Source organism: Phoca vitulina, unplaced genomic scaffold, assembly GCF_004348235.1.
Source record: "Phoca vitulina isolate PV1807 unplaced genomic scaffold, GSC_HSeal_1.0 scaffold9, whole genome shotgun sequence".
NCBI lineage: Eukaryota > Metazoa > Chordata > Mammalia > Carnivora > Phocidae > Phoca > Phoca vitulina.
The window spans coordinates 45,031,681-45,047,573 of record NW_022589712.1 but is presented as its reverse complement, the minus strand read 5'-3'; the positions used below and the strand labels follow the sequence as shown (position 1 = coordinate 45,047,573).

General features: G+C 41.7%; 1 protein-coding gene across 1 annotated transcript in view; it reads right to left on the bottom strand.

Moving 5' to 3' along the window:
- TRAPPC3L (trafficking protein particle complex 3 like) overlaps positions 1-15,893 on the bottom strand; it is a 36,703-nt gene that overhangs the window by 10,866 nt on the left and 9,944 nt on the right. The window lies entirely within an intron of this gene.

Sequence of the window (15,893 nt, the reverse complement as noted above, 5' to 3'; positions counted from 1 at the left end):
GATGACGCGGGGCTCAATCCCAGGATTCCAGGATCATGACCTGAGCCGAAGGCAGATGCTTAATGGACTGAGCCACCCAGGCGTCCCCAGTGGCTTCAAGGTCTAAGATTTTATGGTTTGACAGTGAAACTCATGCAAGAAGTTTGGCTACTGTATGTAAACATTGGTCAAGGCGTCTGGGGGCAGCAGTGGTGACTTGTGAGTAAGCAAGACCCTCTTAACAGAGGGCTGTAGACAGCAGGATCTGCAGTGCAGTCACAGGAAATCCTTGTCTTGCAAATCTATTCTATTGCCTTTCAAGGACGTATGAAATTCTACCATTTGGACTTCATTTCCTTGGAATCTGAAGACAGCAGTTCTCAAGAATAACACATCGAAAGGATATGATGCCTAAAATTCAGAGCTTTTCACATGTTTCCACTGTGCACTGAAAGTATGTCCCTACAGGCAGGGCTATATTATAGCTTTTGGGGCCCTAGGCACTTCTGTCTTCATGGACCCCTTTCTACATTAAAAAACACACACACACTTTATGACTGTATTCATATAAAGACAAATATATTAATATTATATATTAAAACATTTTTTTCAACCCAAAGGTTCATTTATTTTCTTCTGATTTTAAAAGAAATTAAAAACACTTTTGTGAGCCCCTACAAGTATCATGGGCCCTAGGCATAGTACCTACTGTGCTGAATGGGTAAGTCAGCCCTGACTGTGGGTTTGGGGAAACTGTCAAAGCAGTGCTAGTGTAAAACTGTTTTGCAGTTTTATGTTTATTAGAAATAATGCAAATTTTGCATTCTATTATGTAGTATACCCATATTACTTTAAATATATACATATATGTATAGTTTAAATATATATACATATTTACTAACATATATGTTCGTTTAAATATACACATACATATGTATGTATATATTTATATGTTTATGTATATATTTAAGTTCCCCCTAAATCTTTTAGTGGAATTGATGTGTAAGGAAGAGGTACTATATTTTACGCCATGGCTCACACCTTATATCACTAAGAGTCTTGGCCCCCTAGCTGGAGAATCTGGGGAATGAACCCTTTATGACCATGGAACATTATCCCCAATTGAAGAAAGGACCCTAAACGTGTTAAAACCTGGAATATATCCTTGGGAACTTAGAGCAGGCCCAGGTGTGTGTGTGTGTGTGTGTGTGTGTGTGTTTAGGTGGGAGAGTGGAATGTGGAGGATGTAAAGTTGCAATATATTTGTAATATATTTGATATATTACTTGGATTTTAAACATGGTGTGTGATTAATATTTAACAACTGGCTCTTAAAAAAATCCTGATTTGAAGTGTTTGCCAATTTCTATGACACAGATTCAAGTTACCCAGGTGAGATCACTGAAGGCTCAGTGAGGAAGAAATGCTAACCACAGGCTCTCTTCAGTCTTTCAAAGAAGCTCTTAAAGCTAGCATTTTTTTTTTTTTTTTTCCATTTACATTGATTCTAACCAAACCAACTTCACTGCATCTTTGGTGCATCTGGGTTTCACTTTAATAAAACCCAACCATGGTAATACAGCTCAGTGGCTCCAATGGAAAGATGGAGTCTTACCCTTCTCCCCAGTAGCGTGAACCAGGACCAATCATGAACCAATAGCACGTAGCAGAAGTGACGCCAGGTTGTGGAAGTGTTGCAGCTTATGCCCCGTCTCGGGCAATGCTCAGCCTGGCAGAAGCCAGCCACCAGACAAGAAGTCCAGTTACCCTGAAAGCTCCAAGCTCTGAAGAAGGTCAAGCTAACCAGGAGAGTGAGAGAGAGCGAGATAGAGAGAGAGAGAGAGAAAGGAGCCTGCTCAGCCCCAGCTGTCCCAGTCATTCCAGCTTAGGTGCCAGACGCATTAGTGAAGAAGCCATTCCAGACAGCCTGAGCAGACATGACATGGAGAAGAACCAGGGAACCCAACCAACAGCCAGAACAAAGACCTCAGGTCTATGGTCCTAGTGAAGACTTTCCAGCCATCCGGACTTTTGAACCACCCCTTCTGAGGCCGCAGATATCATAGGGCACTCCCTATTGCATCTTGCCTAAATCCCTGACCCAGAAAATCATGGGCTTAAATAAATGTTTGTTGTTTTAAACCGCCAAATTTGGGGGGACCGTGAAGCAATAGATAGCCTAAACCTAATACAGGAAAATCAGAATTTATTAAGGGAGAGCAAGTAGAGGCGAATTGGATTTAGACATAGATTTACACAAAGATTCTCTTCATGCATAAGTTTCCTTAAGTTGTTCCTCTAGATTCCATTTACCAGTATATCCTCAATGGCACAATTTAATAGATGCTGAATAGGTGTCTCCCCAAAACTGCTCCACCGAATCCTGAGATTAATTTGCAATTATTTCTGGCTAAATTTGTTTTGAGAGGAACACACTTCTGTGAGTTAAATTCTGTTTAAAATAAACATAGTACTGAGAGAAGTAACATATGATTTGTCATTAATTCCTAGAACAAAATGGGAGCGGAGGGTACAAAGATAGGTCGGCCTTGAGTAAACTAGAAACAGACTGTTCTTCTAGTCTTGCTCCTCAGTGTTGTCTTCAGACCATCAGCATCGTGAGCGAGTTTGTTAGCAATGCAGAATCAGACCCCATCCCAGACCTGTTGAATCAAATCTTCAATTTGACAGGATCTCAGGTGATTTCTTCACAACTTAAATTTTTTTTTTTAAAGATTTTTATTTATTTATTTGACAGAGAGAGACACAGCTAGAGAGGGAACACAAGCAGGGGGAGTGGGAGAGGGAGAAGCAGGCTTCCCGCCGAGCAGGGAGCCCGATGCGGGGCTCCATCCCAGGACCCTGGGATCATGACCTGAGCCGAAGGCAGATGCTTAACGACTGAGCCACCCAGGTGCCCCCCACAACTTAAATTTTAGAAACACTAGAGCAGTGGTTCTCAAACTTTCAGCTCATGTCAAAATCCTCCAGAGGGCTTCTTAACATGGAGACTGCTGAGACCAGAGTGTCTGATTTGGTAGGTGTGGGGTGAGGCAAGAGAATCTGCATTTGTAACGAAGTTCTCAGGGGGTGCTCATGCTCTTGGTCCAGAGATCACACCTTGAGAACTGCTGTAAAGCACAAAGCGGGCCGTGCAGGGGAAGGCAGGCTCGAAGAGATTCACAACTTGGGCCCCACCCAGAGCTGCTGATTTAGACACCTCGGTTATGTCGTTATCAACCTGTCTGGGAACACGGGATGCCTTTCCATTTCTTTTCCATTTATTCAAAGCTACCCTTTGTCCTTTAGAAATATTTTAAAGTTTTCCTCACACAAGTGTTGTAAGTTTCCTGTATTTCTAGGCATTCTTCTTTTCTACTGTAGTCAATGGTTTCTTTTTCCCATGATATCTTCTAAGTCATGCTTAGTTGAATACATGCAAAAGCTATTTCTTTATGCATATTATGATTTTATTCTCTGTGGAGCTCTTCAGAATTAGAAAATAACCATTTTGCTACCCCTAAGGACATAATGGATCTACACCAGAAATAATGAATTCTAAACTCCTAGGGGAAAGCACGGTGGGATGAGGACCACGCCACTTGAAGCCACTCATGTTCCTTAGCATTGCTAAAAGTGGGACAGCCAGAGATTCTGTGCCTCCTTGTGCTGCACAGTGCAAGAGTAGGTCCACAGGATCACCTGTCAGATATTGTTTCCTGAAAAATTCAGTCTGAATCTAATCAAGTATTTAGATCCAATTACTACTTTATAGGAAAAACAGGCCAAAGAAAACAAGTTAATGAGGAAGCAACCAAGTAAATCGACAAAACAGGACATTCTATTTGACACATGACACAGTTTCTACAGACCAATGGCATGAAAAAAGGGGGAAAAAAGAGAAAAAAGAGACATTACAGCCAGAAGCAACATATGAGCTGTATGTGTAACCTGTTTCATACAGCCAACTATAACAGGATATCTTTGTGATATTTAGGGAAATATGAATGAGTATTAAATGGGTAGGAGATGATTTCAGGGAATTATTTATAATAATATTATAGATTAAACACATGTATGTAAAATACATACCATGTTATGTATAATGATAGCATGATGGTTTTATATTTTTTAAAAAGTCCTTACCAGTTACAGATGCATATTGAAATGTCTCTGTACAAGTTAACATAACGTTTAGGATTTTCTTTAAGGGCACCTGGGTGGCTCAGTTGGTTCGGTGTCTGCCTTCGGCTCAGGTCATGATCTCAGGGTCCTGGGATCAAGTCCCGTGCTGGGCTCCCTGCTCTGCAGGGAGTCTGCTTCTCCCTCTGCTCCTCCTCCCACTCGTTCTCTCAATCTCTCTCTCTCTCAAATAAATAAATAAATAAAATCTTTTAAAAAAAAAGAATTTTCTTTAAAATTCAGCTCAGCTGAAAACTCAGCTCAGCTGGGTGGCTGAGTCAGTTAAGTGGCTGCCTGAGGCTCAGGTCATGATCTCAGGGTCCTGGGATCGAGCCCCTGTCAGGCTCCCTGCTCAGCGGGAAGTCTGCTTCTCCCTTTGCCCCTCCTGCTTGCCCCCCCTGCTTGTGATCTCTCTCTCTCAGATAAATAAAAAAAATATTTTTAAAAATAAAATATTTCAGCACAAAAAAAGGGGGGTAGCTGAAAGATGAAACAAGGACTGTTTAGCTGGTTCACACTTTCTCTACTTGAGCGTATTTTAAGTGTTAACTCTGTTTTCTTTTGTTACCGGTTGTTACTGAGGAAAAATCCAGTGCCATCCTAATTTATTTCTAACATGATGTTTTTACCTGTATTTTCACATGAAACAAGATGAAACAAGATTGGCCTCTTCTCTACTTGAAGGATTGCTGAGCTGGTTCACACTTTCTCTACTTGAGTGTATTTTAAGTGTTACTCTGTTTTCCTTTGTTGCTGGATGTTACTGAGGAAAAATCCAGTGCCATCCTGATTTATTTCTAACATGATGTTTTTGCCTGTATTTTCACATCTTTTTTTTTAAATTTTATTATTTATTTGAGAGCAAGGGTGCAAGAGAGTACGAGTGGGGGTGGGGGGTAGGGGCAGAGGGAGAGGGAGAAGCAGACTAGCCACTAGTGCTGAGCTCGATCCCAGGACCCTGAGATCATGACCTGAGTCGAAGGCAGACACTTACCAGACTGAGCCTCCCAGGCGCCCCTCAAATAATATTTCCACTGTTGAGTTGGTTAAGGTTGAGTTACGCAAAAAGAACACTTGTGCAGCTATAAGAGAGATCATATTCTAAATTTTGTTCTTCCACCAAGGAGGGAAGGCAGAATTAATGTTTATTGACAACCTATTATGCGATGGATACTTTACATATGGTTTATATTTAAAATTTCCCAAGCATACTCAGGGGGGAGGAGGAATTACTGTTTCTATTTTTATGAAGAACACTGAAGTTCAAAAAGGTCAAGGTTAAGCCACCGGTAAGAGAATAGAGCTTAAATGTGGACCTGGATTTGTCTGATCTCTTAACTTCTACCACAGAAATGCTGTCTCATGTTGGTGTTTTCTCAAGTAATTGTTTAACCTTTAAAAGCATGTTTTCTCATTGGTAAAATCAGAACGTTGGATTAATCCATCTCCGAATTTCAGCTCTATCGTCCTAAATCTTACAGCCAGTTGCACCCGAATTCCATCAGTGGGCTTCCTGGTGTACTCCTGGGAACTCATGTCTAGCTCGGAGGTTCCTGGCCTCTTTCTCATTCGGCACAGCTCTTCCACCTTGGGTTTCTAATTATTTGGGATAGCTATACCCAAACCATGCTGCTAGTTCCCTGTATCAATAAGGTCAACTTCCTACTATTTCCTTCGATAAAAATGATACTTGATAGAGAAGGGATCTTCAGCACTGGGAAGTTCACAAAAGATTTGGAGTAGTCTCCAGGCTTTAATTTTTACATCGTTCGAGCTCATCTTTCTGTCTGTCCATATGACTAGCCATTTACAGTTTCAGATTTCCTGACCCTACAGCCGTACCCATGCTAGAGAAAAATCTTTAAAAGTTTTAAATTATAATGAAAACTGAGATGAAAATGGGGGAAATGAATTAATTATTTTATCTAATCACATTCTCTAGATCATCTCCAGGAATAAGATTAAGTAAGAAAAGTATGACCTCCGGTGATATGAGTAATTCTGTTTAAGAGTGATACCACAAAATATATACATCTCTGGGCAGAATACATAACCCATGAAACAGTTACTAGTTGCACTATAACAACATTTTATTCCTAGATTTTAACATGGACGGATGTATGTCTGCATTAATAATGATTGCTGATGGTATCAACAGAACAAGATTATTTCTCTCAGGGGTTTTTTTTGGTATTTGAATCATGGAAGGAAACATGAGGGATAGTAATTAGTGTTTTAAAAAAGTTTGCTTCCTTAAACACCTCGCTAACTATGAGTGGGTCTCACTGACCCTGTATAGGAAATAAGCAGTTAAAAAAATATATAGTCACAAACCAGTGTTTGATGATTTTCTACCTTCTTTGGAGTGAATGTCCTAGAAGACCCAGCTTCTCTTCCTACCTCCTTCCCAAGAGATAAGCTAGTCATCGCAACCACTGCTGGGGTGAGCTTTGTTTCAATCAAGACTATCCACTTTCTTTCCAATGATATTTTATTTTATTTGAAACACGTAAAAGAGATAAAAGGAGAGGTCACTCTGGAAGAATTGGGACTGAGGATCTGGAGGAGAGGCAGCCCTCACATACTGCCCCCTGCCTTTCCAGCAATCACCCTACAACACCAACCAAGGAACACAGTTTGCAAACTTGCTTTAAAGCAGAGGAGGCCCATGAAGATCATTTGGGTAGCGTCTTATTTCCAGAGACCGTCACTCAATTGGTCAAAAGTAGGGCCTGGGCATCTGGATTTTTTTTTTTTTTTAAAGCTTTAGGTGATTCTGTGGAGCAATAAGAATTGAGAACCATTACCCTGGAGCATCAGCATCACTGAGAGGTCAGGGCAAGTCTGAACAAAATCTTGCTTCTGACATGTGCTAAGAACACTGAGCAGGGAGGCCCCAGAGTGTGGCTGTCTTCCCGATGTGTCTCTGAACCCTTAGGCCCAGTCGGACCTTGCTTCAGCCTTTGGGGTTTGGTTCCCCCAGAGTATTCCTTCGGCCGTTTTCATCTCCTGGGAAGGAATTTCTTTGTAAATAGTCACAGTGACGAAATGGTCCCAACCCTATTGCTATTTTCAATGCACACACTCGGGTTTGTTTCATAAGTCAGGCTTTCATGAATCTCATCCAAATGAGTTAAGAGACAGAAATAAAACTGAGACTCTCCAACGGAAAGTTAGGGCAGCCTAGATTTTCATGTGCTGACATATCTGGAACATTGAAGACTCTCACCTGGGGCATCTTTGGTAACAGTGCCAAGGAGATAAGACGCTAGATAAAGCCAGATGTCCTGTGAGACCTGATCATACACAGAGAACTGGAAGATGGACATTTGTAGGTAAGGGGGGCGGCTATAACTTGCAGAATTTACTGACCAATTGAGCCTTAAGAGACACTTCTCTGTGACTAAAGGAAAAATAATATTACACAAGTGTTGTCATAGTAAGAGCTTATGGGTAATTTTCCTGCAGGTGCCTTGCTTTCATTCTGAACTCTGCCATGAGTAACTGATGTGGTCTGCTGGCTTGGGCCTAAGCAGTCCACAGACTCCCCAGACCTTGTGGCTATGCACACATGCTTTTCCACAAAAGAAATCTTCCTACGCTTTTCTTCTCTCACCCCTCCCAGAGGTACAAAGGGGAATAGGTCAAGTATGTGTGGGTGTTTATGTAAGGAAACTCTTGCCTACTCAGAGGGGGGAATTAAGCCTAAACGGTTATACTCCTTTAAACAAGTGTCTTATTTTTAATAATCCATCTGCTATATTTCTGGCCCCAATAGAAAGATTTCTCAAAATACTCGATGAGTTCCTTTTGCTGTTAATATTCATCATTTTTTAAATATGGAGAACTTTATGACTATAAAGTTTTTTCTTTCCATTTAATTTTTTCCACTCCCTTCTTCCCTGCTCAAATATGTTACTAAATCAGAAAATGGCCTGACATTCAGCTCGCTGTGTGGCCAGCCTTCTCTGGAATGCTGTGTGGCACTGGGCTGTGACTTCCATGGAATTCAACCCGGTTTATCAAGGGCTCTCACTTATTTTAATATCATCTGTTGGAAAAAGTAGAAAAAATAAAGCAATTGAATAGGCCCCCTAACACTACATTGTGAGTTAGCCTTTGGAAAATAGTAATTAATAGCAAAAGAAGATGTACTGTCTAGGCTTAATCTGATTAGCTTCCATTGTTGGGGGAGGGAAGAAAGGAAGTATAATCCTAGGAGGGCATTGAGGGTGAGGCCCCACAGTGCCCTCCCCCTGGGATCCAGCCCCATCCTCACCGCAGGGCAGGGTGGGGGCGGGGGGAGCAGAGCTGTCTGTGACCTGGTTTCCAGTTGCACCCCATCACCTGTGAACATTCACACGCCACTTCCCTCCAGACCTTTGGATTAATGGCTGAGCCTTTCACTGGTTTTCTCCCCACCCATTCAGCTCCCCACACAGGTCACGTGGTGAGGACTGCCTGGCTCCCAAATCCCACCTAGACTCTGAGGACCCTACTGTTCTAATACCTCAATTTCCCACTTCAATCTTCTGGGTGGGGGTGGGAGACACATACAATAATGGCCACATTCTCAAACATCCATTTACAGATTATTCTAGTACAAAACAGTGGCAAGACACCTAAATGTTTTAGGATGGTGGTGTGTGTGTGTCGGGGGAGGGGGTGGATCTTTGAACTAACAGATACAACTGTTGTCTGTCTGATGTAGGTGAAGTAAGTGGTTAACCACCCTGTACCCTCTCCCCGCTCCTCACCCAGAATTATCTGGATTGCCTGAGTGGAAGTTTCCCTCCATTAGCATCTGTGTGGGGAGCACAGAGCCTCCTCTGTGTCCTGGAAGGCAGAAGGCTGAGCCAGGGCGAATCATCTGGTGATGCTGACAGTGGGGCAGGGGCAGTGAGATGCTCCCAGCCCTGATGAGATTAGTCACCTTTTGAGAGGATCATCAACAAAGACCAGACCTCCACCCTCAGGGGGAGATTTTAACAAAGAGCAGGGGTTGCCTAGTGATAAAAAGGTTCCAGGCTTCCCTCTATTCTATGCCATTCAGGCTGCATTTCTTAGTCTATCCCTTCAAATAAATTGTGTGTAAGGAGAAGGAGGAGAGTGTGTGTGTGGATGGGTGGGTGGTGGGGGTAGAATAGGGGAGGTAGGGGGGTCGGCATGGAGGCAACTTTAGAATTGAGATTTAAATTTTCATCCTGGTTAAAAAAAGAATATTCAAAGGACAGAAAAAGATCTCCCAATTTTGTGCATAGAATTAGGATGTGGACACAATTCAAGTGTCATGCATTGTGCTGGGCGCATTACACTTAAGTTTACAAGCAGAATTGTGAAATATGATGCCATTTAGGAAAATTATTCCTTTTAAACATGTACATTATTTAGAAAATGAAGGAAGACAAATATAATCAGAAAAAAAGAAAGGAGGGACACCTGAGTGGCTCAGTTTGTTAAGTGTCTGACTCTTGATTTTCGGCTCAGGTCACGATGTCAGGGTTGTGAGATGGAGACTTGCATCAAGTTCCACGCTCAGCGGGGAGTCTGCTTGGGATTCCCTCTCTCTCTCTCTCTGCAGCCCCCTCCCTCCATGCACACTCTCTCTTTCTAAAGTAAATCTTTAAAAAAATAAAAAAAAGAAAGGAGGGAAAGTAAAATACAGGAACATAAGGAACAAAACCTGTTTGTTTTGTTTTTAAGAGAAAGAAAAAAACCTAAGATACGCTGATGTCTCTGTCTTGAAAGGCCTGGCTCAGGTTCATTTCACCTGGGCAGTTTTCCTATTCACATAAAAAAATCAGGTCATCTCTGGTAACATTCTCTGAAAAAACAGAGAATGCCAAGAGAAGGGATTGAAAAAGATTTAGAAAAAGAAACAAAAGCAAAAAACCCATGGGATTAGAGGAGCAGAACAAACCTTTATGATTGGTTCCTTTATAATAAATTCAAAAGAAAACCCAGTAGTGTCTGTTGTAGCACAAAATAATTTTTCTCAGGAGAATCTGACTATCTCCCTCCCACGGAAGCATCCCTCCGAGTTTACCGTTCTGAGAAATGTCTGCCCCACCCTTAGCTAGTGGTCTAAAATATTTATTTCCAACAAATAATGTGGTTTGGCTTAGATTGCTTCCCAGAGGAAGCATTTTTTTTTAAAAGAAGTTTTCTTACTTGATTATTACCTGCAAAACACATAGTAAGGCCAATTCTTTTGATTTCAATGCCTTATACTTAACATGCTGCATGGAGCCTGCTACACTCTTCTACACAGGAATTCTAGCCTCTGGAACAAAGGAAAACACACTCCAGCATCAGTAAGACAAATAACACGAGCGGAGGATTCATAAGTAAAGAAGACTCATAAATAATTTCCTAGGCAGGAAGAATGAGGTCTTTGCTAATTGCTTTGCCCCATTGTGGGAGATCTCAGAATGTTTTTCATACCCAAATCCCCTTCTTGGGGGGCTCCCTGTGATGGCCAGGCTCTGTGTCTCATTCCACTGCCATTCTGACCATAGATAATGGACTAGGATGGGCACTTGAGAGCCTGGGCAGTCAGTCCACAGCTTGGCTATGGGACAGAAGATGTGTGGCTTGGAAGCTCTACCACAGAGGGCAAGTGATTGACTGGGCAGGTTAGAGGCTCTTTTTGGGACTTTGAATATGAGACACAGAGAGTCCCAGAAGACAAAAGAAACCCAGAAAGAAGAGAGTAAAGGAGAGTAAGTAGAAGTCCTGAGGCAGCAGAGTCATGGGTGTGGCGAGAAGATAAAGAATAGGAAGATGTCAGCAGGGAGTTGCAAGAGCAAAACAAGCAGATGATAGTTGAGTCACCAAAATGACAATGACTGAAGCAAGGAACCTTAGATGCTTGCTCTTGACATGACAGGGTAGACTGAGGGATTTCCTGATTTCTGCTCTGCCATGAGGCCTAGCTCTTGTGTCCCAGAACATCCTTACCATCAACCACTATCACCTAAAATAACCCACCAGCCAGCAGCATAAAGGAGCCTACCCAACACAATTTGGCTCCATGATGAATTTTTGAATACATTTCAAATATTTTCTAAAAAAAATGGAAATGGATTTATTTAATTGATCAATTTTATCTTTAATTAGCTTCTGTTAATAATGAAATCTTACTGTACATGGGTTTAGAAAGTATGAAATACATTTTTGTGCAACTAAGGAGATTTTTTTGGCTCCTAGGCTAGAGAAAGGTATAATTGTATTTTCTTATTTGCCCTTATAATAAACTGGAAGTGATAGAGGCCCATTGAGTAAGTTCAGTGAACTTTAATAGCTAATGACTTGATTACCTATTTAATGCTTGCATTTTGTAATCGCAATTGACCCCAGTGTAGCAAGACCGAATCTCCCTCTTCTCCTGAAACTTTCTACACTCATATAAATAGTGGTGAAAAAAACCCCCGAATGTTTCAATAAAATTATCAAGATGAGTTCACTGTCCATTATTTAACGAGAATCAGCTCTTTTCCTGTCCAGGATCCTATTTCAGTTCAAACTGTGTTATTGCAGATCGGCTATTGTGAGCCACCAGACACTTTTGGAGCACTGGATTTCCAATGTAGTAAATACTGCTTGAAATAAGAGAGCTTCTGCAGGTGGTGGGAGCCAGGGAGGGAGGGGTAGGCAGGCTTTAATTTGGAGATGAATGTGGACCACTGCCCTCTCCCGGACAGAAGAGGAGGATCAACAGTGTGTACTTGAGGGAAAAGATCTACAAATATTTTCCAAATTCACTCCGACAATTTTTAATGAATGTCTACAATGTACTGGTTTGCCATGGCACTGTGGGCCAAACCCCAAGAATGTTTGAAATTATCCCTCCCTTTGAAAAACTTACAGACGGGACGGGGCAATGAAGCTTCCCAGAAATGAAAGAAAATTCACTCCGGTGTCAAATCAAAGTAACTCAAGATATTCTGTATTATTTCCATTCTTTGTACAATATTTTGGCTGTAGTTAGTTGGAGAGCAGAAATATATACAAAAAAAAAAAAAGCTGGTCAACCGCAAATTCTTGGAAGATCAGCAGGCACAAACTCCAGTAAAATGCTATTTCACAGACAAACACATTAAGCTAAAATGCAGACTCACGTTGCTCTTTTTTTTTCACAATAAAAATGTTCTCAGTAAGGGTAATAATCATGGGTTCCCTTACGTTTCCAAAGTTGTTCGGCCATGTTTGCTTAGTCATCGTGAGGGCAACTCCTGCCTCCTACAAAGAACACTGTTTCACCCTTCGGCACATTTCAGAAAATGGACCTGGTCCATTTCAAGCTTAGGAGCCCCCCCCCCCCCCAGATGGTGAATCTAAGCCCACTCTACCTTTCACTGGGCAGCCGCTTAGGTGCGAACGTACCATGGTGCCTTCCTGTGGACTTCCAGGGAAGAGAGCACAGATTATTAGCCAGTCCTGTTCTGAGGTTCATGGCCCATAATGTCACTTAATGGCACTTGGAACAGTAAGAAAATAGAGGAGATTTAATAGTCACGGGGAGAGAGAACAGATTTGGTTATAGAGAAATCCGTAAAGAGGCGGTGGTTGGATTTAATAAATGTCAGCGTTTAACAGAAAGTTTTTATTTCAGGGGCGCCTGGGTGGCTCAGTCGTTAAGCGACTGCCTTCAGCTCAGGTCATGATCCCAGGGTCCTGGGATCGAGCCCCGCATCGGGCTCCCTGCTCCGCGGGAAGCCTGCTTCTCCCTCTCCCACTCCCCCTGCTTGTGTTCCCTCTCTCACTGTGTCTCTCTCTGTCAAATAAAAAAAAAAAAAAAGTTTTTATTTCAGAAGTTTGCAGATTAAAAAGTGTGCTCTTTGGCCTGTTTGGCATCTTCATTTGCAGGAAGTTGACACCACCCTGCTAAGAGAAGAATGCAGCTTCCTTCGTCTCATCGCCCTTCCCCAGCCAGCTTGAGCTACCTGAGAGGTGAGAATAGTTCCTGTGCGGGCCAGCAGTTTGGATAGGGTCAAACACGAGACCACCGAAGTCAAAAAATGGCCATGGACATGTATGGGACGATCACACCGACTCAGGCCTTCTGTGCTGGTTGTCCGATGATGGCCTCTCAGCTCCAAACCTACTCTTCATTGCCTTGCTTGTGAGGCTGGATGTAGATCTTGCAAACATTTCTCCTTTGGCAGTAGAAGGTTCTGTAGGGTTACAGCAGGAGGACAGACTTCTCTTCCTGGCTCTGGGGTGCCTTTTCTTTGCTTACTCCTGCTGGAAATGGTGACTGGCTGGGCATGGGGCACCCAGCATCACTCCCTTCCGAGTTCTGGCTCCCTTCCCGTGGTTCCCTCACTACCAGCCTTAGCCCACTTATACCCCTGTGGGGGGTTGCTGTTTACCAGTTTGGATCCATAATTCCGTACCCACCTATCTCAGCCTGACAACCCAGAGACCTTTTCCAGCATCCATGGGCTGCAATCACATGTCTCCAAAGACGTTTGAACCCCAGCCGTGGAAAGAGGGTCCCTCTTCAAACTGTGGTTCTTCTTTGGGTATTTTCTCTCAGCACTAGGATATTCCTTAGCATTTTTCTCCCTTTCTTAGTAGCTAGTCCCATATAAATAGTTAATAATGCTTTCTATTAAACCATCTTGATTGAAATGATTGTGTGGTTTCTGTCTCTTAATGGGGTCCTCACTGATCAACCTTCCAAGCCATGGCACACCCCTCTGAAAATGTCTAATAAAGTCAGATTCGGATGTCCTTGTAGAAGCATAAAGTCAGTGCTTCTGAGTACAAATCTGTATCGGAGATTGTAATTCTATGGCTGTGCAGCTGCCACCATTCTGAAATGACTCAGGAGTTTTAGGCTTCAAAATATGTGAATTACTTGTATCAATCCAGCCATGGTAGTTTTGTGCATTCAGATCAGAAGCAAGATAAAAGAAATAAGACCAGTATGATTTGCTGGAATCCTTCTGTGTAGCCTCAACTCTAATCTTAAATGGACCGATTTATTGAAATAAAAATGGTCATCCAGTTAAAAAATAACCCCTCTGCCATTCAAGTTCCTCTCTGGATTATATTCCTAAATCTTTTGCCCTCGAGTTTATGCTTCTGACATTCACCATTTAGATTTCCTCCCTGCTTTAGGCATCCTTACTTATATTGCCTCCTATGAATACTTCCTTTCAATTATTTCATTGATTTTATATCGCTCACCAAAAAAAAAAAAATCATTGCTCTCATTATATAATTAAGATAAAATTTCAGTTTATACTATTAAAAGGAAAAGATTGAATTTTTGCTTTTCAGAATTTCCAGGGATAATATATTGGGGTCCAATTTTTTTAACCTAAAGATCAGAATTTCGAGTTTCACAAGTCTTTTTATATTTTTTATATATCATCTATTTTTCTCTAAAAATTTCATCTTACTGTGACAACACCCCTGATGTGATGCTTATACTGAAAAATTACACATTCCTTCTAACCCTTATAATGACATCATGATGACATTGACCTGATAGTAAAAAGCTTTCCCAGCTTTGATGACAGAATTTATGCTAAGCCAAGCAGCTGTAAACAGCACCAGTAACTAGACGGTATGGATGCTCTGAGGGAGGCTTGGGAAACTACACCCATCACACTCAGCTCTTTATGATTATAGTTCCATGTCCAGATTTTGCCTAGGGAAAGCAAAGCCTGAAAATCAGAAAAACTGCAGCTGAAGGAGGTCCCCCCTGACAGATAGGGAAGCTGAGGTTCCGACAGGCTGCACAACTTGCTCAGGGTCACGCATTCGGAATGTGGCTGAGTAGGATGTGGACTCTTGCCTTAATCTCGACTACCCTGGATTTGGCTAGATTATCACTTTGCAACTGATGAGGATCAGAGCTTCTTGTGTTTAAATTGCTTTTAAAAGGCGATGTTATAATATCTCTTGTCAAGCCTACCCTTTATGATCATCTTGACTTTAAAGGATTAAGTTTATCTCATAATAAAACGTTTGTCATGGATGTGTTTGGAAACCATGAAATATATTTTTGTGTAACTAAGGAAGTAGGTTTTAGACCTAAGACCAGAGTGAGGTATTTTCAACTTGCTTTTATAATAAACTGAAGGATCTATGCCTGTTAGATTACAGTTAAACTCTCCAGTGTTTCCTTACTACAACTAAAAGCAACTATGGTGACTCCACTGCAAATTCCACATTTTCAGTTTTCTCAGAACAGTAGTCATAACAGGAGAAAATCCTCAAAGGTAAATTTTAATATCTCCTTTTTAAGATCTTATTTATTTATTTGACAGAGAGAGAGCACACAAGTAGGGGGAACAGCAGAGGGAGAAGCAGGCTCCCCGATGAACAGGGAACTTGATGTGGGGCTCGACCCCAGGACCCCGGGATCACGATCTGAGCAGAAAGCAGTCGCTTAACTGACTGAGCCACCCAGGCGCCCCCACAGGTACATTTTAAAGAAACAATTACTTTTGGGAAAAACACTGGAATACGATCAGAAAAATTAAATTCTCAGCTGGCTTTATTGACTATGTAACTGTGGTGACATCATCCTAAGACTTAATTATGTCATCAGTAAAATGAGGCTAATGATGGCTATCGTTTTTACTTCACAAGACTCTTGAAAGGGAAAAAATTAATAGGTGGCAATTACTTTGAGCTTTCCTAAAGAAAGGCGCTGTATTACTAATAGTTTTTTAACATCATGTTATAATGCTGCTGACAATCTTTATAAATTA